This window comes from Lithobates pipiens, unplaced genomic scaffold (genome assembly GCF_037356315.1).
Source record: "Lithobates pipiens isolate NorthernLeopardFrog02 unplaced genomic scaffold, aLitPip1_a1.2 Scaffold_16, whole genome shotgun sequence".
NCBI lineage: Eukaryota > Metazoa > Chordata > Amphibia > Anura > Ranidae > Lithobates > Lithobates pipiens.
This window is the reverse complement of record NW_027507748.1, coordinates 3,832,153-3,856,697: the sequence shown is the minus strand read 5'-3', so window position 1 is coordinate 3,856,697 and position 24,545 is coordinate 3,832,153. Positions and strand designations below refer to the sequence as shown.

Here is a 24,545-nt window from a genome sequence, read left to right as displayed (position 1 = left end):
GAAGTTTGCCCGTTCAGATAGCCAATCCCATGAGTAAGACAGACTGATGACGAAACATGTCGGGGCGTGGCTATCTGGTGAATGTATTGTATTACTAATCTAGAGCTTTGGGGTTTGCATGGTTACTGTTGGACGGAGGGAGTGAAGGGAAGGACACAGGACGCTCCAACCGCTACTGGACTGTTGAAACAAAGCGAGTGCGGTGATGAGGAGGGGTGAGAAGCAATTCGACCACTTGTGTAATCCTGGGTCCACCGTAACCATCAATGCCCCAGCATATAAGTGTAAAAAGAAGTTCAAGCGTGATGTGGAGTTTTATGTGATTTGGCTAAATTTTCATGGAGTTCATGTGAATGCATGGGAATGCAGGCCACACCTACCCTCCCCGAATACCAAAACTTAGATAGCCTATTTAAATAATAACTCAATACACTTATTGGCAAAGAATTGGCCACTGTACTTTTATTGGTATATTCAAATCAATAAATAAATAATCATATTCTGATAAATTTTATTGCATCATAAAATTCTTATATTTTGAAACTATCAACTTCAATACAGCTCAGTCTTAAAGGACTCGAGCATACCAAAGTCTTTTCACCAAAGTCCCCCCTACATCATGTAGGGTGACAGACCACATAAACGTGCTTAGCGAAAAGGGAAGGGGGGTGGGAAGCTTGTTGCACCTTCACTGCCTGGCTGGGAACAGGTATGAGTGCACCTATGAGAGAGTCCTATATATAATAAGCCCCTTTCCAGAACATTCCCCATGGGTCACATGATCATTTGGGATATCACCAATAGCCTTGTGAGCCTTAACCCCGCCCCAGCCCATTTTGCCATTCTCTTAAAGTGACATTAACCCAAATACATTAACCTGTATATAGGGCCAATCAGGTTTAACGGAATGTGCTGGAAGCTTAACAGGTGAAGGGGTATTCCTCTTTGCCTGTGGACCACCAAGAAGATTGGAGCTCTCCTCATAATGGAATCCTTATTGCGGAAGCTCCTGGAGAAGGCGGGCGGTGCAGGAGGAGAGGAATGGCTTCGCCGCTGTTTAGAGTCAGACTCAGCCGTACAGCTGGAAGAAGATGGAGGCAGAGACTCAGCAGTGGGCGGCGAGTAGGCTGGTCTTAATGGCGAAGGGAGGAGAGAGAAAGAGCCGCCCCTTCGCGGAAGAACGAGGAGAAGTGTTCATCCCGAATGTTTTCGGCCGGCTGTGGAGGCAGACGAAGAGGAGAGCAGACCTCAAGGGGCCGTCGCGGCTCAAAGAAACGGTGGACGTGCTCCCAGTCACCAGCAGACAAAGGCGGTCGGCGGAGTCAAGTACAGCAGCCAGCAGCAGAACCAGAGGGGAGGAAGCCAGTGCAGCACCTCTTAAGGCAGCCTGCAGCTGAAATGACACAGCAAGGCACTCGGTGAGCTGAGGTGCCTCAGCAGTCACAGGTTGGGTATTCCTGGCAACCCCCAGACCCAGCAGCACTTCTGGAGGTGGAAAGAGAGGACCGGAGCGAGAATGGAGCTGGGCGGAATGTAGAGGAGGGCCGGGCATGACAGTGTGTCAAGTGACACACTAAGGGGTGGGGTTTAGAGATGGTAGGCGGAGAAAACGGAGGGGAGCGGCCATTTAAAAAGGGGGCGGAGCCACAAAAGGTCAGTCCGGAAGGGAGAACGCGTGAGGAGGCAGTTTTTTCACTGCTCCTCGTCACAGCGAGAAGATGGCGGACGCGGCGGCATTGCTGGAGCAACTCAGAGCGGCGGCGGCATCCCGGGGGCCTGACTGGATACAGCGGCAGGTCGCGGCGGTGCTGGCGGAAGCGGGCGGACGGCAGGCCAAAGGTGGACGGGCTGGAGAGGACGGCGCGGCAACACGTGGCAGGATCTCGAGGCCGCCATCAAGGTACTCTCCCGGGGCTGTAGCGGGGCCTTCCCGGGGGGCCAGGAGTCCGAGGGGGGACCAATCAGTGCCACCAGTGAAGAGGAACCAGCCGGCGTTCCCGGCGGGGCCTGGGCGGCCTGCATGCCGCGGCCCCGTGATGGGAGGCGGGGCCACGGGCCTACATGGCGCCGCTTCCCCGGTGGTAGGGAGGAGAAGATCCCCGACCAGATCGTCCCCAGTGGCTCTGCACGAGCCAGGGAGAAGGAGCAGACATGCTGCCAGGAGCCCTGTTGGGGATGGGGACTTGTGGGTGTGGCGGGGGGACCGGGACTCTGCACTTGTGTCACCCCCAGCAGCTCTGCACGAGCTGAGGGGGAGGGAGGGGAGGTCTGCACGGGACTTTGCTAGGAAGGGGAAGGAGACGGGTCCGGTGGCAGTGGGACCAGTCATGCCTGCAGCTCTGCAGGAGCCAAAGGGAGTCAGTGGCGGGATGTCACGCAGCACGGCGAAGAGGAGGAAGCCGGCGGCCTCCAGGCGGGCCATGTCAAGCACCCCAGCGGCTTCACACGAGCCGAGGGGGGTCACCAGGGAAGCGTCAGCTTCAGCCTCTGTGGGGCATGCTTGTGGGTCTCTGGACGGCACAGTGGGTGGGTGGACGCCACCGAGAGAAAGTGGACAGGACTTCCGTGGCAGGAGTGGTGCCAGAGACGGCCCACCTGCGTGCTCGGAGGGAGGACAGCGCCGTCGCTTGGCCGGCTCGGCGCCGGCGGAAGATCGGGCCGGGGCGCAGAGGCGCCCGACAACCAGGAGCCCCTCCCCGGAGGGGCTGCCGCTCCTCGAGTGTCAAGACGATGGGAGTCAGTCTGAGGGCGAAATGTCGAATGACGTGGAGGAGCAAGCGGCGGGGGAGGTCGGCTCAGCGGCTGTTGGAGCAGCGCCCAGTCAGTCTGGTAAGTCCCATGGAAATGTTGATTTTGCCAATGTGTTGCGGGGTTTATTGGATGGGGCTGCTGTGCGGGGGGGAGGCGGTGCCTCCCGCTACACTGTTGGCGGGTCCTGTCCAACCACGGGTGGGGAGTGGGGCTGCGGTCCCGGGGACCTGTTACAGGCATTACTAGAGGGTCTGCGGGTTTTGGTAGGCCAGTTTGAGGGTGGTCAGGGGACCGCGCCGACGGAGGCCCCCTTTGGGCGGTACCACGGCAGGCATGGTGCCAGCCGTCGGCAGTGAGCAGGGCCCCTCCACCATGGAGACGCAGCCGGTCCAGACAGCGGGGCAGGCCGTGGAGAAGGTGAGTGCGGCGGTGTCAGGGAACACGGAGACAGCTGGGAGAGCTGACATCGTGAGGATCGCGGATGCGGCACACTGCGAGGTGTATGTGTGCTTCGAGGGACCGTTAGGAGCCCACTTAAAGCAGGAGGTCCGGGACAAAATTTGGAAAGGGGAATATGTGGAGATTTTCTCCTTGTTACCTCTTGAGAAGTTTAATCTGGACAGGGTGAAACCGGACTATACGAAGAAGGAGGACGAAGAAAAAAGGCGTTACCACCTGATTCCGCGGACGTTTGCCAATTGGCTCCAAGCCTTTGCTATCTTTGCAAGTGTAGTCGGCGAGAAGAACCCGAACACTGTTCGGCGTTATTTTGTTACATGGACGCCATTGGGGAGGCGTATCGTGTTTATGGGGGCTCCGCATGGCTGCGCTATGACGAGCAGTTTCGACAGCGCAGGGCGGTACGACCGGCCTTGCGCTGGGATCATAAGGATATTAGCCTCTGGATGAGGCTCATGGCGTCGGCTAGGGCCCCGCCTCAGTCTTTTCAAGGGGGGGCCGGGGGTAGCAACTCCTCGGGACCGCCGGCCGGAAAAAAATGGGGAGTGTGCTGGCAGTTCAACGAGGGCTCTTGCAAGTTCGGTGTTGGCTGCAGATTTAAGCATGAGTGTTCGGGATGCGGGGGGGCACATGCCCTCGCTAAGTGCTTCAAGAAAGGAAAGCGTGCCGGGGAGCCTGCGTACAAGAGGGACGACTCCGGTGATGCGGGAAAGGATGCTGCCTTTTCTAAATAGATACCCGGATAGAGCGGCAGCGAGGTTGATCAACGCTGGATTTCAGGACGGTTTTAGGATCCCGTGTACATTGACTGTGATTCCCCCGATTGCGAGTAATTTGAAGTCGGCTATGCAACACCCGGCGGTGGTCTCTGAAAAATTGGCGAAGGAGGTGGCATTGGGGAGGATGGCTGGGCCGTTCGCTCAGGTTCCTTTCGACGATTTAGTGGTGTCCCCGCTGGGGGTAGTTCCCAAGAAGGAACCAAACCAGTTTAGATTGATACACCACTTATCGTTCCCAAAAGGGGGTTCGGTTAACGATTTCATCGACCCCGAGGCCTGCACGGTTTCTTACACCTTGTTCGATGCGGCGGTACGCTGGGTTCGTCGTTATGGCCGGGGGGCGCTGATGGCTAAGGCCGACATGGAGTCGGCGTTTCAGCTGTTGCCGGTGCACCCCGATAGTTTTCGTTTGCTGGGTTGTTGTTGGCAGGGCTGCTATTACGTAGATAGGCGTTTGCCCATGGGCTGTTCGGTTTCTTGTGCTGTGTTCGAAGCATTTAGTTCCTTTTTGGAGTGGGTTGTGCGGGACATGGCTGGATTGGATTCCGTCATCCATTACTTGGATGATTTTCTCTGTGTGGGCCCGCCTTCGTCCAATGTGTGTGCAATTCTGTTGTCCACGTTGCAACACATTGCGGCAGAGTTTGGCGTGCCTTTGGCTGCCGATAAAACTGAGGGCCTGCGGACGGAGCTGAGTTTCCTGGGCATTGTAATCGACTCCGTGGCCATGGAGTGCAGGTTGCCAGAAGGGAAGCTCAGGGATTTACAGGCGGAGATTAGGGCAGTGCATGGTTGTAAGAAGGTTCAGTTATGTGCTTTGCAGTCCCTGCTGGGCAAGTTGAACTTCGCTTGCCGTATCATTCCCATGGGGAGGGTTTTCTGTCGGAGGTTGTCGGCCGCTACGGCAGGGGTTAGGGCGCCTACGCACTTTATCCGGCTGAGTAGGGAACATAGGGAGGACCTCCGGATTTGGTGTCTGTTCCTTTCCGAGTACAATGGCAGGTCAGTGTGGATGTCGGGCCCGGTGAGCAACTTCGACCTAGACTTGGTTACTGACGCCGCGGGATCTACAGGCTACGGAGCATTTTTTCAGGGACATTGGAGTGCTGCGCCGTAGCCTCCATCGTGGGTGGAAGCATGTTTCTTAGGGAATTTGGTGCTGTTGGAACTGTTTCCGGTGGTGCTGGCTTTGGAATTGTGGAGGCAGGCATGCCGGAACCTAAAACTGCGTTTGAATTGCGACAACATGGGTGTCGTGCAGGTTATCAATAGCATGTCGGCGTCTTCGCCACCTGTCATACGTTTGATGAGACAGTTGGTGCTGCGCTGCTTGCATTTGAATGTTTTTCTCTATGCTGTGCATATTCCGGGAGTGAATAACACCCTAGCTGATTCTTTGTCTCGCTTCCAGTGGGACAGGTTCCGGGCCCTGGTGCCGGAGGCAGACGAGGAAGGAGTGCCGTGTCCGGATTGGATCTGGGAATTGGCGTTGGAATCGCCGTAAGGTGGATACAACGATCAGTGAGTATGTCCACGTGGTCCGCATACCAAAAGGTGTGGCAGGAGTGGTCGGAGTTAATTTTGGAGTCGGGGGGTTGTGGGGGTGAGATAGATTTTCGGCAGTTTGTTTTGTACTTTGTGTCCAGGCATATAGAGGCGGGGAAATCCGCGTCATCGATTGACAAGAAGATGGCGGGCGTAGCGTTTTGGTTTAAACTGCGGGGTATGTCGGATTTGACTAAGGACATTTGGGTTCGGCAAGCCATGAAGGGGTACAGGAAGGGGCACAGGAGGCAGGATGGGAGGCGGCCTATTACGTTTGCGAATTTGTTGATGCTGGGGGAACACCTGGAGTCGGTGTGTTCCTCTATGTATCAGGTTGTTTTGTTTTTGGCCGCTTTTTCGTTGGCCTTTTTTGGGGCGTTTCGCGTTAGCGAATTGGTGAGCCCTTCTCGGCGGATTGCGGGCGGATTGGGTAACCAGGATGTCGAGGTGTTAGCGGATAAGGTGTCGGTGCGGCTACAGAGGTCAAAAAATGATCAAAGGGGAGTGGGATTGCAGATAGGTTTGTACGTTATTCAGGGGTGTGCGGTATGCCCTGTTCGGACTGTGGGGAATTTTGCACGGGTGAGACCCACAGGAGAGGGGCCTTTCTTGATACACGAGGACGGGTCGCACCTGTCGAAGTTCCAGTTTGTGGCGGTGCTACGGATATGTTTGGGGAAGATGGGCATGGACAGTTCCGCATATGCTTCACACTCCTTCCGCATTGGGGCGGCCACTGAGGCTGCCAGGTGCGGGTTGGATGAGGTGGCGGTGCGCAGGTTGGGTAGATGGGAATCTAAGCGATTCTGCTCTTACATTCGACCTCAGTTGGTTTGTGAATAATTAAAAAAAAAAGATGAAATAAGATATATAGGAAAAGGTTTGCGGGTACCGGGGTTTTTTTTTGTGTTAGTGCTGGTTTGGGATTTGGGGCTGCTGTTGGTCGCTGACGGTTGGGTTATGTTTTGTCTTTTCAGATGGAGGGCCTACACGCCTCATCTGGATCCTGGGGCACTCCTATGTTTGTTGGGGTGCCCGAAGGGGGGACGCAAGAACAGGTGGGAGACAGTTGGGTATCTCTAGGAGGGAGGCGGTGATACGGTGGCTGGGCAAACCGGGTATGTTGTGAGGCGGGGTGGTCCCGGAAGTGGAGAGATATGCGAGGATGGACAGGCCACTGGATGTATTGGTGATCCATGCAGGCGGCAATGACTTGGGAGTGCGGACTGTCAGGGATCTGATAGCGGACATCAAGTCTGATCTGGTGTACTTGCACGCGGCCTTCCCAGATACATTGATACTCTGGTCGGACATGGTGGCGCGGACTACTTGGCGCATGGCTCGGTCGGTGTATAGACTGAATAAGGCGCGGATTAGGGTTAATAAGGTGGTTGGGCGATTTCTGGCCCGAGATGGGGGGTTGGTGATTCGCCATAAAGAGTTAGAGGTTAATGTGGGTCTCTATTTACTGAAGGATCGGGTCCACCTCACTGACGTGGGTATCAACCTTTGATCTCTGGGGCTGCAGGAGGGTATTAGGGCGGCCCTGCAGGTGTGGAGGTGCCATCAAGGGTGAGGTTTCACCCTTTCAGGCTGTGGCGGTAGTTATTGTTGGTCAGTGATGGTAGCATAAAAAAGAGGTGGTTAAGTAGGTGGGGGGCTCATCGGGAGATGGCCCCTCCGGTGTGTACATCAAAGTTTTGATGTTAATGGTGTTGTTGCACTGCGGGAAAGGTGGTTGTCTCCAAGCGGCACAACTGGAGGCCGGTAAGGTAGTGGTAAAGGTCCCGCAGTGCCCCCTGGCGTGTATACAGATATGTATATTTGGAAAAAGTAGCTCCGTCACTGACCAACAACAATTTGGGTAAAACATGTTGTTTATCATATGTGGTTTCCACATGTTGTGGAAAATGTTTATGATATTAAAATTACATTTTGGAGTTTTATTTTGTTTGTTTTAATAAAGGCTGTTGTGGCCATTTTACTCCAAAAGAATGGTGTGGTCTCTTAATGGTAAGGGGTAAAGGGTTAGGACTCGGAGTAAAAGGGTTGGTTACAACAGAGTGGGTCATATCTGGGCTACACTAGTCAAGTCAGCATTGTGCGGGACAGCCTTCAGCAGCTGGTGAGTTAAATCAACTGCATATTCTGAATGGGTTAGTAGGATCTTTGTCTTCTCTGGTTCAATCTCTTTTTCAGGTGTCTGTGCCTCCCTCTTCTGCTGTGGCATCGCTGCCTGTTAACTCTTCTGTTGCTGTGCTCTCTCCTGCTCCTACTAATTTCACAGTTCATAATGGGAATGTCAATAAGGGATTTCAGGATGACATTACAGGCCCTGAATCATTACACACAGCTGCACCTTCTAATACACTGAATGTACCTGAAACATGCATGAAAGGGGTTATGCCGTGTGAGATGTCACCATTAGGATGTCATTTAAACGTATCAGTAAAAGATAAAATATGGAAGGGGGATATATAGACATACTTTCTCTCCTCCCTTCCTACAAGGAATTTATGCTTAGATCAGATAAGAAAGGGGAAGAGAGAGGTGAGGAAGATAGGCGTAGGCCGGTCCCCAGGTGTTTTAACAATTGGCTACAGGCCTTCTGTATTTATGCGGACATACTAGCGGAGAAGCACCCGGAGCTGTGTGGGGTCTTTTCCAACATTTGGGCCATATATTAGAGGCTTATAGGAGCCTTGGTGGCCTGGGATGGTTTTACTATGATGAGTGTTTTCGCCAGAAACTGTCCATACACCCAGCATTAAAATGGGGAATGAAGGATGTTGGTTTGTGGCTCAATTTAATACTCCCTCAGAAGTCGGTGTCACCCAGGCCAGCTGCATTTACCGCCGCAAATCCGGCTTTTAGAAAAGGCTGTTTTGCTTTCAGTAAAAGTCAGTGTCGTTGGAATTTGGCTTGTAAATACAGACATGAATGTTCAATTTGCGCAGGTACACACCCAGCAGCGAAATGTTTTAAAAAAAATGTGAATGTCAGTCTTGGTCCGGCGGACCCCCAAAGGGATATTTTTCCAAAAACCTGCACTCCAGTGAGGCTGGAAAAAATGCGCCCATGGCTGGACAGCTACCCAGACAAGGAGAGGGCACGTTTCCTCATCGAAGGTTTTTCTAAAGGCTTTCCTTTACCTTCTTTTTCGGGGGTTGGCTGTATATTAGTGGGGAATTTAAAGTCAGTAGACTTGTACCCTCAGATAGTTAGGGATAAGTTGTGTAAGGAATTGGCGGAAAGTATAGAAGGGCCCTTTGAGCATCCGCCATTCCCTAATTTTCGGATATCCCCATTGGGAGTAGTTCCTAAGCGTGAGCCTAATGCTTTCTGCATTATCCATCATCTGTCGTTCCCGAAAGGAGATTCATTGAATGATATTGATGAAAATGTATGCTCCGTTTCGTATGCGACATTTGAGGATGCAATCAATATAATTAAGAAGTGCGGCACTGGGGCTTTGTTGGCAAAGGCCGATATAAAATCAGCTTTTTGTCTCCCGCCTATTTCCCCGGAGGCTTTCAATTCCCTAGGGTTTTTCTTTGAGAAGCAGTATTTCTTTGACAAGTGTCTCCCTATGGGGTGTTCACTGTCTTGCGCCTATTTTTAGGTTTTTTCCACATTTCTACATTGGGTGTTGGGTGTGAGATCTGGTTCGGATAGTGTAATACACTATTTGGATGATTTTTTGCTTGTAGGACCATCAGACTCTACGCGTTGTGCTGAATTGTTGGAGTTATTTAAAGCTGTTGCAGGGGAATTCGGTGTTCCACTGGCGGAAGAAAAGACATGCTTGCCTGGTACGGTATTAGAGTTTTTGGGCATTGAAATTGATACATACATGATGGAGTTTCGTTTACCCGAGGCAAAACTTAGCAAATTGAAAGGTTTGATTACCAAAGCTCTGCAAAAGAAGAAAATCAAGTTGAAGGACATGCAGTCTCTCCTTGGTATTTTGGCTTTTGCCTGCAGAATTATGCCAGTGGGCAGAATTTTTTCACGCCGCCTTTACCTGGCTATTTCAGGTATAAAATCCCCTATGGCTCACATTCGCATGACTGTCCCGATTAAGGAGGATTTATTGGTGTGGTTTAGGTTTCTAGAGGGTTATAATGGCCAGTCTTTCTTTCAGTCTGAGTTTATTTTTGCCCCAGATTTCCGACTGTTCATGGATGCAGCGGGCGCGAAAGGATTCGGTGCTATCTGGCAGAATCATTGGTGCTGTGCGAGCTGGCCTGAGTCATGGGTGCAGCGGGGCGTTACTAAGAATGTGGTTATGTTGGAATTGTTTCCAATCTTGGTGGCTCTGGAACTGTGGGGTTCAAATTTTTCGAATAAGCGTTTACTGGTGGAGACAGATAATAAAGGAGTACTGTATGCAGTGAACTGTTTATCATCTAGTTCTGAATTAGTGATTAAAGTTCTTTGGCAGGTGGTTTTCAGGTGCCTTAAATTCAACTTTTGGCTGAAGGCTAAGTATACTCCGGGGATTTTGAATAACATAGCCGATTCTTTAGCTCGCTTTCAGATGGACCGTTTTCGGTTGTTGCTTCCAGAAGCGGACAGAGAAGGCATTCCATGCCCAGACTATCTGTGGGAAGTGGTATGAAGGAAGTATCTGAAGCCATTCAGAGGTATTTAGCGCCCAAGACGTGGGCCAAATACTCAGCAGCCTGGAGAAGTTGGCTGTCCTTTGCCAGTGTGGGAGGTTTTCCTTTTAACAAACCATCCAAAGACAGGCTTTTAGCCTTAATGGATAGTTTAATGCAGCAAAGCTACTCATATAGTTATGTAACGAAAGCTTTGGCTGGTATCTCCTTTTTCTTTAAGCTGAGGGGTCTGCAACCTTGTTCTTCCTATTTTTCTTTGAAACAGGCACTAAAGGGTTAAAGGAGGTCAACAGTCTTGGTGGATGATAGAAGACCGATCTCCCACGACATCCTTGGTGGCCTTTGTAGGATGACTGAAGTCATATGTTTCTAGGCTCATGAGGTTTTACTGTTCAAGACAGCATTTACACTGGCCTTTTTCAGAGCGTTCCGCATTTCTGAATTGGTGCCTGCAAATAGACTGGGTGTTTCAGGTATTAGGAATGAGCGGGTGGTGGTGGACAGCTATGGGGTACACATTTGGTTGCAATATTCCAAGATGGATCAATGTGGCAATGGTAAGAGTGAGTCCCGCAGCTAGCATCCACAAGGGGGAGGTAGGTGCAGGGATGGCATGATATGTGCTGGACTGCACAGTCGCCGTTTTAAGGGGAGTGTATGGCCGCTTTAAGGATTAGGGGTGGGCGGAGCCAGGGGCGGGGCCACGCCGTCCATCTCGTGCTAGCAGGGAAAGTGCTAGCAGTTGGTGAGCAGAGGAGGAAGCAATCCCCACCCACCCTCCCTGGTTTGGTACTGGGAATCGGTCTCGGGTGATAGTGTGTTTCATTGGGCGGTTCAGGGGGCTTTAGTTGAGATAGTGAGGTATAGGTAAAAAGGCCTGTTGTACCCATCCATGGGATGGGAGTGGTTGTAGGTACTTCCAGGTTACGAGGGTTTAACCTGGAAGGGTTTAAAACTGCTACAGTTGGTTATAGCCTCCGAGACAGGGGTTGTCGTCTGGAGGTCAAGAGGTTACAGTTGAAGTTGTTGGCAGTGACCATTTTATGTTGTGATGCTACGTACCCATGACCCCTTGGAAGGCTGGGAAAGTTTCTTACCGTATTTAAATGTTGGTATTTATTAAAGATTATATTTTGGTTAATAAAAAGTTTAGGCCTGATGGTCATTTACTCCAAAATCTGTCCAGTCGTTTGTTAAGAGGGACAAGTTTTTGGAGGGTAAGCCGGGTTATGAAGGTTCCGAGATAATGTAAAATATAACACTGGGTTGAGTCCTACAGATGTCATGGGTCCATTTGCAGGAATTCAGGGATATATTTGTGTGCCCAGTAGCAGCTGTTAAACAATTCTTGGCTATTAGACCACCGGGAATGGGGCATTTCCTGATTCACGCAGATTTGAGGCCTCTGACAAAATATCAATTTGATGCAGTACTCAAAAGATGTTCAGAACGGCTGGGTTTGAGTGACTTCAAATTCTCATCACGCTCATTTAGGATAGGTGCAGCTTCTGAAGCGGCCCGGTCAGGGTTCCCGGATGCGGACATTAAAGAAATGGGGAGGTGGAAGTCCCAATGTTTTCGGTTATATGTACGACCTAATCTCTTTGTTTAATTTCCAGGTGCACAAAACACGGTGTGGATATTGGGACATTCGTTTATATACTGGGCGCAAAAAAGAGCGTCTCAACGCAGTTATTCAACGAATCTACAATTACAACCAGAATCTTTTCAGTTACTTTGGAAGGGCATTAGAGGACTTCAGTGGTATCAACTCTATTTTCAGTTAAATAGGTTATGTCAAATACACGGACCCGTCACACACACTGACTGTTAAAAACGAGAGTACGAGAGTAAAGTAGTAAAAATGCAAATGTAGTGTAAATACAACTCTACATACTCACTCACAGGGGCGTTTCTTAATGAATAGCAAAGTCTTTGTGTAATATGTGAATCAGTAAAATCTGTCTTCCTTCAAGGCATTTCAAACGTACTTTCAGGAGTAGAAATTGAAGAATCCTTCGTTCATCCAATAGTTCGTTTATTATTCGGAAAGACAAGCAAAGACAAGATTGGCATCTGGTAACATATGGCATGGTGATGGCCTCAGAAGGAGGAATGGGTCTTCTGATCTACATTCTCCAAAGTATAGAATCCTTTCTCTTCCCACCAATCCTCCCTTTCCTATAACCCTAGTCCATTCTTATACTGTTTCAAGATGTTATGTCAGCATATCCTAATAACACCCACATTTGCATATATACCCAATATGGTTCAGTCTATAGATAAGTAGCATAACTCCACCCATTGTCCTGACATAGTAACTCAAAAATAGAAATACCTACTCAGCAAAACCACTCCTCTCTATATGATCTGCTGTTGTGTGACCTTCAGAAACCATCACTCACTTTTAAGATATTAATTACCTCAAAAACTTATAACATATTCCCCCTCAATGCACTATAATCAACAAATAATAAATGTTTCTGATTCTCTTTTTTTCCAATACAAACAATACAATAAACATTAATACATTTTAGTGAGTCAGAATTTGTACATAAACATTTTCAAAAATTCTGAGATGTTTCTATGAAAAATATTTAAATATTTCATTCCATTGAGAAAGTATAAACTATTATATTTAATTTTAATTAATTCTCCATCTAAATCATGTAATATTAAATATTTTCTTCTTTCAACTTTATAAATGTATTTAACTTCTTGTGAAACTCTTATAACTTTAACCATATCATATAAATATTTTATGGATAATCTATGATCTTACTTTAAAAATGATCTTCTTTTCAAGTATATTATTCCATTATATGACACATTCTCTATGTGTATTCTTATCTGTGAAACCACTGACCTACTGACCTTTAGTCATAAACCTTGGTCATAAAGAACAACTGGTACCAAAATGACATTCACACAACTTAAATATTAGCTAAATCACTCACATTTCATTTATGGCGCCCTTTCATACACATTTTGAATCAATTGCTCCAGATGTACTGGATCACTGGATCAGATAAACCAGAAGTCATTTTCCGACTAAAAATACTTGTCATAATTTGTCTACCTTTTTTTGTTTCTTCCAATAATCAATTTATAAAATTGTTTCATTCTAATCATAATACAGATTTGAAACAAAATGCATAAAAACGTTCCCATTATTCGATTGTCATATTTTATATATTCTATCTATCATTCTATTTATTTTTTTAATTTATGTATCCATCTATCCATGACCAGCAAACAACTATTTCTATTTTCTTTTTTTAAACATTTCAAAATTATTTAAATTCAACAATAACTTTGTTTAGACACATTGAAATAATTTTCTTCATATACTCTAATTATACCTTTTTGTCTTTCCTATTATCTTATTACTATCATCATTATTCATAATTCATAAAAAAATTCTTATGAGAAGCACATCCTAACTCCCCCTCACATAATGATCGACCGATCAATATGTCGCTTTTGATGCAAGTCCATATGAATAAATCATTGAAATTCACCAAAAAATGATAGTCCTTGATAACATAATAAAAAAATAATAATTTTTGAAAAAACAAAAAATATTAACAAATAGAAATGTAGTTGTGCTTGTTGCATTGTCATAGAAGAATTTAAAAAAAAACTAAATAAAAAAATAGTTTTCTTTAAATTTAGAAACAAAAGACATATCTATAAAAGAAAATGAAAACAAGTATCAAATTCTTTTAAAAATTATGTTTTCCTAAATAATTTCCATTAATCAATGTAAACCATTTTAGAATGATAATCCTTTCTGTGTTTACCCATTTTATTCTTATTTTTACCAATTATTTTTATTTTTACCAATTATTTTTATTTTTACCAATACTTTTGAAACAAAAAACGATAATCCCAATGTACCTTAAAAATAACAAAATAATCTTCCCAACTGATATCCCAGTTGACATCCTTGGTACCATAACGTTAGCTACTGGAATAAATTACTAAACATACTCATTAGAAATAGAAATCTCATTCAAGACATCATTTCTATTTAAATTTAGCAAAGGCCTAGCCATATTTTGTGAACAAACTTCTGAAATACCTATTCCTCTTGTTTGCAAAATTTGCAACCACACTACTTTCTATACAACAGATAATATAAAAAACTAAGTATGCTAATCTCAAAAGACTGTCATTAACTCAAAAAATTAACAAACCCTATGTTTAGAAAATAATAAAGTTTTTAAACTAAAACTATAGCAGGTAAATACGTCACCCAATATTTACCTTTATCATCTTAACCAATACTATTCATACGTTCTGCAATACCTGAGTACTTAAGATGATAAGAAACAAAAACTTTACTAAACCTAAAATTGCATACATGTCCTTCACTACCTGTCCTATAAAATTTTAAATCATTAACTGATTCCATGGTTTGAAAACCAACCCCAATGGAATATGACATAAGTTCACAACAACTTAGCTTTTATAAAAAATATAATTTTTTCTAGAATTACCTCAATTAATTTATCAAAAAGAAACATTAACTAAAAAAACAATATCCTTGTAATCCTCCTGTAGCAAGTGAAAAAACTAATATAATCAATCTATATAGATTTGCCAAATCCCTCAATACTTTGTAGTATCAGGTTAGGCCTCTTTCACTTTAGATAATTCTATAAACAAATAAAACAATTTTCAGAAGTTTGATGACAAAGTGTTCTAAAAATTAGTAGTTCAGAATTTTTTCATTAGCTAAAACAAAAAAAATCAACCAGTCAAGTACCTGGATATGCAAAAAGAAATATTTTTCCATTTAAAAATAACTCTATCCATTATTGTTGGAATCCACTTATTTTTACAATAAATGTTATCTCCTTTATCAGTCTGTACTGACTCTAACTAATACAACATGTCATAGTCCCCCTCATTATCCTGTGACTAATATTAAATCATGTAAAAGAATAATCTTGCCAGATTACTGTTTTTTTCTCTATACTGACAATTTATTTTAATTTTGTAAAAGAACATTAATTTAGGTTGGGCTTTCCTAAATATTCTGTTTCTGAAAGAAATTTGATCATGATGAAGTTTCTTTTCAGAACCCAGCATTGTCCTCATACAGTATGATTGAATGAACCACACCTGCTCTGTCACTGACTGCTAAACAACACATGACAGTCTGAAATTCAGCTTTCAATGCGTCCACTAAAAGTTGAAAAAGTGACATTCTCATGATTAATTTACACAACTGTGGCTCTATCCCTCACACTACAACTGATCTTTTTAACATCCAATTGCCATTAGACAAAGCTGTGTGTATTGACACCTCCTGTTTTCCTTGAAATAACACCTTTAGTGTAGCATAAGATGTTTTTCAAAACAAATGGTGCTAAACCCACAATGTCTCAGATCTGTAGCATTGGACAATGCACCCCTAACACATTTATTTATAAATACCAATGAAATCTTCTCATCATCCACATACACTTAAATGTAAAATGACTGAGAGAGATTTCTATATTTACCAAAAATACTAAATTTATAAGGACTTTCTTCAGATCTTCAAATGTTTGTATATAAGTTATCTTTTGTTATTAAAAATATATTTGTCCTACAGTAAGCCTATATAATTCATTAAAATTTACTCAGACAGATACTTTGTCTGCAAAAATCTCAATGAACTCTCCAAAAAAGTTATTAAGGCCTAAAAAATCATATTTTTTAAAAACAATTACTTTTAGTAAGTAATAATACCTTTTAAATATATATTTTCCTCATCAGTGAACCCTCTTCCAAGTATCTGGAAAATTTAACACAAAAATGTATTGTGCTTTGATCCATTAAAGTGAAAAATGTCATGGCATGACTGACCAGTCTGTAACTTGATCTGCATCTCTCTGTTGGTAATACACATGTCACATACTCTTCAGAGAATTATCTGTTACTGACAGTCTTGGCTACCATGGTTTGTACACCCTACACTGTACAATTCGGTAACAATCTTGTTTCGCGTTTTTTAAAATGTTTAACCTTTTTAACACCTTTTAAACATATTTTGTTTGTACATCTGCGAGAAATCATATACACTGTTATATGACTTTCCTGATTATAATAATGACAAAAAATTGTTTAGAAGACAATCTCGTGAAACTCACAGATTGGATCCTGCCCATGACCTGCGATTGGCCATTTCTCAGAGAAAACTCCTCCCACAACAAAAGTTCTTACTTTTACCAGAAATACTCATTTACAAAAACTTTTAACAATAGTTATTTTTTACAATTTTTAGATTGAACAAAAACTTTCATATTTTAATATTTTTTCTGGGTAATCTTAAGTAAATTAGAACAATTTACTACTTTTAATTTAATAACCAAATCCAAGTTTGTAAAAATTGCTCAATCCTTAAAATGGAAGTAAACCCTTCCAAACAACTTTGACCTACAGGTAAGCCTAGATTAAGGCTTACCTGTAGGTCCAAGTAATATCTCCTAAACCTATATGGTTTAGGAGATATTTGCCCGAAAATGGGCACCGCTGTCTACGGCGCATGCGCCGTAGACAGCGGCGCGCATGCGCACTAAATGCGGCAAGTCCAAGAATGGATTTGCCAAATTTGTCGACTCCCGTGCGCATGCGCGGGAGTGACGTCATCGCGGCCTCGCCGTATGACAGCGGCGGAGCTGCGAGGCGCGACTCCCGTGCGCATGCGCGGGAGTGACGTCATCGCGGCTTCGCCGCTGTCATTGGTCGGAGCTGCGAGACGCCACCAGCAAGATGGACGCGGCGGACTACAGGGATCAGCGGCGACTTCGCTGGCTCCTGTGTCAGGTAAGTGACACATAATGAGCTACTATGCGATGCATAGTAGTCCATTATGCTTTACCTTTGCAGGGAAAAAAAGAGGAAGTAAACCCATCAGGGTTTACTTCCTCTTTAACTTATAATATCCTTCAACCAAATCTTTAGAATTTTTGTAAAAAACACTAAACATCATGTTTTTTCCATAATCTCAATTTCATACAGTTCTTTCCACAATCTTAATCAATAATTTTTCTCTGAAAACTTTGTTCAGGGCTTAATACATAAAGATATACATGCAGTATTAAACTTAATTTTCTTCTTAATGAACTTCTTTACACTCTGGCATAAATTAATTAATTACCTTACTACTGCATGTATTCCTATATTCCATACATATGAAATATATTAATTTCCCGATCGCACTGAGACTTACTTCTGAGCCTAGAGATGTTAACCATTGCCATATTACCCTTTTATATAAACAAACACACTCACCCCTTGTTAGTATGATAGTCCTGTGTGTACTTAAAATAAAACAAGAGATGAATAATGTCCCTTTAACTTTGTTGTTCGTTGCTTTATCTTTCTTTTTCTTTTCTTTAGTGGTAGCTCTTTGCCTTGTTTCTTGAATTCTTGAGTTGTGTGCTGTAGTGTCTTGCCTGTTGATCTATTCTTTGCCTTTGTGCTTGGACCTTCCATCTTCAAACATCAAAATCCGACTTCCATATTAGCTCACCCAAAGTGTACATTCGCTTCTGTACCTACAATGGTGACTTTTTCAAATAACGTGAAGTCTTTGTTCCTATTTCAACACTTTTTTCTTCTTGGGTAACAACCCAATATTTCCTTATGTGAGACTCTCTCACCTTCTTAGGAACTAACCTTGGCAGATATCTTCACGTACGTAACTAAATTACGTCTTCACAAAGTCCTGGATTTTCCAAAAATAACTTGAAGTATACCGTCCAACTGGCCTTGTCAATCAACTTCGTAGGCTGTATCTTTTTTTTTTTTATTAATTCTGTGTACAGAGAGGTGAGAAAAGAAAGAGAAAAAAAACTCACCCTCCAATGTTTTCTTTTTTCGGGACCGTTGCCGCATCTGACGCAAACGCCTCCTTCTAGGTTCTTTGATCATTTGTTGCCAAAATTTGACAAATCTCATTTTCCTCCCTTTGGCAAGGAGCAGGGAAAACAATTGATCATTTCGGCTGGCTTGACAATTGCGACTTGTCAGTGTGTGTGACTTATCAGTGTGTGCGATGCGTCAGTGTGTGCGACGCGTCAGTGTGTGCGATGTGTCAGTGTGTGCGATGTTTCAGTGTGTGCGATGTGTCAGTGTGTGCGATGTGTCAGTGTGTGTGACGTGTCAGTGTGTGCGATGTTTCAGTGTGTGCGATGTTTCAGTGTGTGCGATGTGTCAGTGTGTGTGCGATGTGTCAGTGTGTGCGATGCGTCAGTGTGTGCGATGCGTCAGTGTGTGCGACGCGTCAGTGTGTGCGATGTGTCAGTGTGTGCGATGTGTCAGTGTGTGTGCGATGTGTCAGTGTGTGCGATGTGTCAGTGTGTTCGAGGTGTCAGTGTGTGTGATGTGTCAGTGTGTTCGAGGTGTCAGTGTGTGTGACGTGTCAGTGTGTGCGATGTGTCATTGTGTGTGCGATGTGTCAGTGTGTGTGACGGGTCAGTGTGTGCGATGTGATGTGTGTGATGTGTCAGTGTATGCGATGTGTCAGTGTGTGCGATGCGTCAGTGTGTGTGACGTGTCAGTGTATGCGATGCGTCAGTGTGTGTGATGCATCAGTGTGTGCGACGTGTCAGTGTGTGCGATGTGTCAGTGTGTGCGATGTGTCAGTGTGTGCGATGTGTCAGTGTGTGCGATGTGTGACGTGTCAGTGTGTGCGATGCGTCAGTGTGTGTGACGTGTCAGTGTATGCGATGTGTCAGTGTATGCGATGTGTCAGTGTGTGCGATGTGTCAGTGTGTGCGATGTGTCAGTGTGTGTGATGTGTCAGTGTATGCGACGTGTCAGTGTGTGCGACGTGTCAGTGTGTGCGACGTGTCAGTGTGTGCGATGTGTCAGTGTGTGCGATGTGTCAGTGTGTGCGATGTGTCAGTGTATGCGACGTGTCAGTGTGTGCGACGTGTCAGTGTGTGCGATGTGTCAGTGTGTGCGATGTGTCAGTGTGTGCGATGTGTCAGTGTGTGCGATGTGTCAGTGTGTGCGACGTGTCAGTGTGTGCGATGTGTCAGTGTGTGCGATGTGTCAGTGTGTGCGACGTGTCAGTGTGTGCGATGTGTCAGTGTGTGCGATGTGTCAGTGTGTGCGATGTGTCAGTGTGTGCGATGCGTCAGTGTGTGATGTGTCAGTGTGTGCGATGCGTCAGTGTGTGCGACGTGTCAGTGTGTGTGATGCGTCAGTGTGTGCGACGTGTCAGTGTGTGCGATGTGTCAGTGTGTGCGATGTGTCAGTGTGTGCGATGTGTCAGTGTGTGCGATGTGTCAGTGTGTGCGATGTGTCAGTGTGTGTGATGTGTCAGTGTGTGTGATGTGTCAGTGTGTATGTGATGTGTCAGTGTGTGTGATGTGTCAGTGTGTGTGATGTGTCAGTGTGTGCGATGTGTCAGTGTGTGTGACGTGTCAGTGTATGCGATGTGTCAGTGTGTGCGATGTGTCAGTGTGTGCGATGTGTCAGTGTGTGCGACGTGTCAGTGTGTGCGATGCGTCAGTGTGTGATGTGTCAGTGTGTGCGATGCGTCAGTTTGTGCGATGCGTCAGTGTGTGCGACGTGTCAGTGTGTGTGATGCGTCAGTGTGTGCGACGTGTCAGTGTGTGCGATGTGTCAGTGTGTGCGATGTGTCAGTGTGTGCGATGTGTCAGTGTGTGCGATGTGTGATGTGTCAGTGTGTTCGATGTGTCAGTGATGTGCGATGCGTCAGTGTGTGTGACGTGTCAGTGATGTGCGATGCGTCAGTGTGTGCGATGCGTCAGTGTGTGTGACGTGTCAGTGATGTGCGATGCGTCAGTGTGTGTGACGTGTCAGTGATGTGCGATGCGTCAGTTTGTGCGATGCGTCAGTGTGTGCGACGTGTCAGTGTGTGTGCGATGTGTCAGTGTGTGCGACGTGTCAGTGTGTGTGATGCGTCAGTGTGTGCGATGTGTCAGTGTGTGTGACGTGTCAGTGTGTGCAACGCGTCAGTGTGTGTGATGCGTCAGTGTGTGTGCGATGTGTCAGTGTGTGCGACGTGTCAGTGTGTGTGATGCGTCAGTGTGTGCGACGTGTCAGTGTGTGTGATGCGTCAGTGTGTGTGATGTGTCAGTGTGTGTGATGTGTCAGTGTGTGCGATGTGTCAGTGTGTGCGATGTGTCAGTGTGTGCGATGTGTGATGTGTCAGTGTGTTCGATGTGTCAGTGTGTGTGACGTGTCAGTGATGTGCGATGTGTCAGTGTGTGCGATGCGTCAGTGTGTGTGACGTGTCAGTGATGTGCGATGCGTCAGTGTGTGTGACGTGTCAGTGTGTGCAACGCGTCAGTGTGTGCGATGTGTCAGTGTGTGCGACGTGTCAGTGTGTGTGATGCGTCAGTGTGTGCGACGTGTCAGTGTGTGTGATGCGTCAGTGTGTGCGATGTGTCAGTGTGTGCGATGTGTCAGTGTGTGCGATGTGTCAGTGTGTGTGCGATGTGTCAGTGTGTGCGATGTGTCAGTGTATGCGATGTGTCAGTGTGTGCGATGTGTCAGTGTGTGCGATGTGTCAGTGTGTTCGATGTGTCAGTGTGTGTGACGTGTCAGTGTGTGCGATGTGTCAGTGTGTGTGACGTGTCAGTGTATGCGATGTGTCAGTGTGTGCGATGTGTCAGTGTGTGCGACGTGTCAGTGTGTGCGATGCGTCAGTGTGTGATGTGTCAGTGTGTGCGACGTGTCAGTGTGTGTGATGCGTCAGTGTGTGCGACGTGTCAGTGTGTGCGATGTGTCAGTGTGTGTGATGTGTCAGTGTGTGTGATGTGTCAGTGTGTGCGATGTGTCAGTGTGTGCGACGTGTCAGTGTGTGCGATGCGTCAGTGTGTGATGTGTCAGTGTGTGCGACGTGTCAGTGTGTGTGATGCGTCAGTGTGTGCGACGTGTCAGTGTGTGCGATGTGTCAGTGTGTGTGATGCGTCAGTGTGTGCGACGTGTCAGTGTGTGCGATGTGTCAGTGTGTGCGATGCGTCAGTGTGTGCGACGTGTCAGTGTGTGTGATGCGTCAGTGTGTGCGACGTGTCAGTGTGTGCGATGTGTCAGTGTGTGCGATGTGTCAGTGTGTGCGATGTGTCAGTGTGTGCGATGTGTGATGTGTCAGTGTGTTCGATGTGTCAGTGATGTGCGATGCGTCAGTGTGTGTGACGTGTCAGTGATGTGCGATGCGTCAGTGTGTGCGATGCGTCAGTGTGTGTGACGTGTCAGTGATGTGCGATGCGTCAGTGTGTGTGACGTGTCAGTGTGTGTGCGATGTGTCAGTGTGTGCGACGTGTCAGTGTGTGTGATGCGTCAGTGTGTGCGACGTGTCAGTGTGTGTGACGTGTCAGTGTGTGTGTGATGCGGCAGTGTGTGTGCGATGTGTCAGTGTGTGCGACGTGTCAGTGTGTGTGATGCGTCAGTGTGTGCGACGTGTCAGTGTGTGTGATGCGTCAGTGTGTGTGTGATGCGTCAGTGTGTGTGCGATGTGTCAGTGTGTGCGACGTGTCAGTGTGTGTGATGCGTCAGTGTGTGCGACGTGTCAGTGTGTGTGATGCGTCAGTGTGTGTGATGTGTCAGTGTGTGCGATGTGTCAGTGTGTGCGATGTGTCAGTGTGTGTGATGTGTCAGTGTGTGTGATGTGTCAGTGTGTGCGACGTGTCAGTGTGTGTGATGCGTCAGTGTGTGCGACGTGTCAGTGTGTGTGACGTGTCAGTGTGTGTGTGATGCGTCAGTGTGTGTGCGATGTGTCAGTGTGTGCGACGTGTCAGTGTGTGTGATGCGTCAGTGTGTGCGACGTGTCAGTGTGTGTGATGCGTCAGTGTGTGTGTGATGCGTCAGTGTGTGTGCGATGTGTCAGTGTGTGCGACGTGTCAGTGTGTGTGATGCGTCAGTGTGTGCGACGTGTCAGTGTGTGTGATGCGTCAGTGTGTGTGATGTGTCAGTGTGTGCGATGTGTCAGTGTGTGCGATGTGTGATGTGTCAGTGTGTTCGATGTGTCAGTGTGTGTGACGTGTCAGTGATGTGCGATGCGTCAGTGTGTGCGATTCGTCAGTGTGTGTGACGTGTCAGTGATGTGCGATGCGTCAGTGTGTGTGACGTGTCAGTGTGTGCAACGCGTCAGTGTGTGTGATGCGTCAGTGTGTGTGCGATGTGTCAGTGTGTGCGACGTGTCAGTGTGTGTGATGCGTCAGTGTGTGCGACGTGTCAGTGTGTGTGATGCGTCAGTGTGTGATGTGTGATGTGTCAGTGTGTGCGACGTGTCAGTGTGTGCGATGTGTCAGTGTGTGCGATGTGTCAGTGTGTGCGATGTGTCAGTGTATGCGATGTGTCAGTGTGTGCGATGTGTCAGTGTGTGCGATGTGTCAGTGTGTGCGATGTGTCAGTGTGTGTGATGTGTCAGTGTGTGTGATGCGTCAGTGTATGTGACGTGTCAGTGTGTGCGATGTGTCAGTGTGTGTGATGCGTCAGTGTGTGTGCGATGTGTCAGTGTGTGTGATGTGTCAGTGTGTGTGATGCGTCAGTGTATGTGATGTGTCAGTGTGTGCGATGTGTCAGTGTGTGTGATGTGTGAGTGTGTGTGATGCGTCAGTGTATGTGATGTGTCAGTGTGTGCGATGTGTCAGTGTGTGTGATGTGTCAGTGTGTGTGATGTGTGATGCGTCAGTGTGTGCGACGTGTCAGTGTGTGTGATGCGTCAGTGTGTGTGATGTGTCAGTGTGTGCGATGTGTCAGTGTGTGCGATGTGTCAGTGTGTGCGATGTGTCAGTGTGTGTGATGTGTCAGTGTGTGTGATGTGTCAGTGTGTGTGATGTGTCAGTGTGTGCGATGTGTCAGTGTGTGTGATGTGTCAGTGTGTGTGATGTGTCAGTGTGTGCGATGTGTCAGTGTGTGTGATGCGTCAGTGTGTGTGCGATGTGTCAGTGTGTGTGATGTGTCAGTGTGTGTGATGCGTCAGTGTATGTGATGTGTCAGTGTGTGCGATGTGTCAGTGTGTGTGATGTGTGAGTGTGTGTGATGCGTCAGTGTGTGTGCGATGTGTCAGTGTGTGCGACGTGTCAGTGTGTGTGATGTGTGATGCGTCAGTGTGTGCGACGTGTCAGTGTGTGTGATGCGTCAGTGTGTGTGATGTGTCAGTGTGTGCGATGTGTCAGTGTGTGCGATGTGTCAGTGTGTGCGATGTATCAGTGTGTGCGATGTGTCAGTGTATGAGATGTGTGATTTGTGATGTGTCAGTGTGTGATGTGTGATTTGTGAGTGTGTTTGATGTGTCAGTGTGTGCGATGTATCAGTGTGTGTGATGTGTCAGTGTATGAGATGTGTGATTTGTGAGTGTGTTTGATGTGTCAGTGTGTGCGATGTGTCAGTGTATGAGATGTGTGATTTGTGATGTGTCAGTGTGTGATGTGTGATTTGTGAGTGTGTTTGATGTGTCAGTGTGTGCGACGTGTCAGTGTGTGCGACGTGTCAGTGTGTGCGACGTGTCAGTGTGTGCGATGTGTCAGTGTGTGTGATGTGTCAGTGTATGTGATGTGTCAGTGTATGTGATGTGTCAGTGTGTGTGCGATGTGTCAGTGTGTGTGATGTGTCAGTGTATGTGATGTGTCAGTGTGTGCGATGTGTCAGTGTGTGTGATGTGTCAGTGTATGTGATGTGTCAGTGTGTGCGACGTGTCAGTGTGTGCGATGTGTCAGTGTGTGTGATGTGTCAGTGTGTGTGATGTGTCAGTGTATGTGATGTGTCAGTGTGTGCGATGTGTCAGTGTGTGCGATGTGTCAGTGTGTGCGACGTGTCAGTGTGTGTGCGACGTGTCAGTGTATGAGATGTGTGATTTGTGATGTGTCAGTGTGTGATGTGTGATTTGTGAGTGTGTGCGATGTGTCAGTGTGTGCGACGTGTCAGTGTGTGCGATGTGTCAGTGTATGTGATGTGTCAGTGTGTGTGATGTGTCAGTGTATGTGATGTGTCAGTGTGTGCGATGTGTCAGTGTGTGCGACGTGTCAGTGTGTGCGATGTGTCAGTGTATGTGATGTGTCAGTGTGTGTGCGATGTGTCAGTGTGTGCGATGTGTCAGTGTGTGCGATGTGTCAGTGTGTGCGATGTGTCAGTGTATGTGATGTGTCAGTGTGTGCGATGTGTCAGTGTGTGCGATGTGTCAGTGTGTGCGATGTGTCAGTGTGTGATGTGTCAGTGTGTGCGATGTGTCAGTGTATGCGATGTGTCAGTGTGTGATGTGTCAGTGTGTGTGATGTGTCAGTGTGTGCGATGTGTCAGTGTGTGCGATGTGTCAGTGTGTGCGATGTGTCAGTGTGTGCGATGTGTCAGTGTGTGCGATGTGTCAGTGTATGCGATGTGTCAGTGTGTGCGATGTGTCAGTGTGTGCGATGTG

At 46.7% G+C, this 24,545-nt stretch overlaps 1 protein-coding gene across 4 annotated transcripts in view; it reads left to right on the top strand.

Annotated features, from left to right (window-relative positions):
• The window catches only part of LOC143981547 (immunoglobulin superfamily member 10-like), a 492,232-nt gene that overhangs the window by 256,083 nt on the left and 211,604 nt on the right, over positions 1-24,545 (top strand). The gene's annotated exons all lie outside the window — the stretch shown is intronic.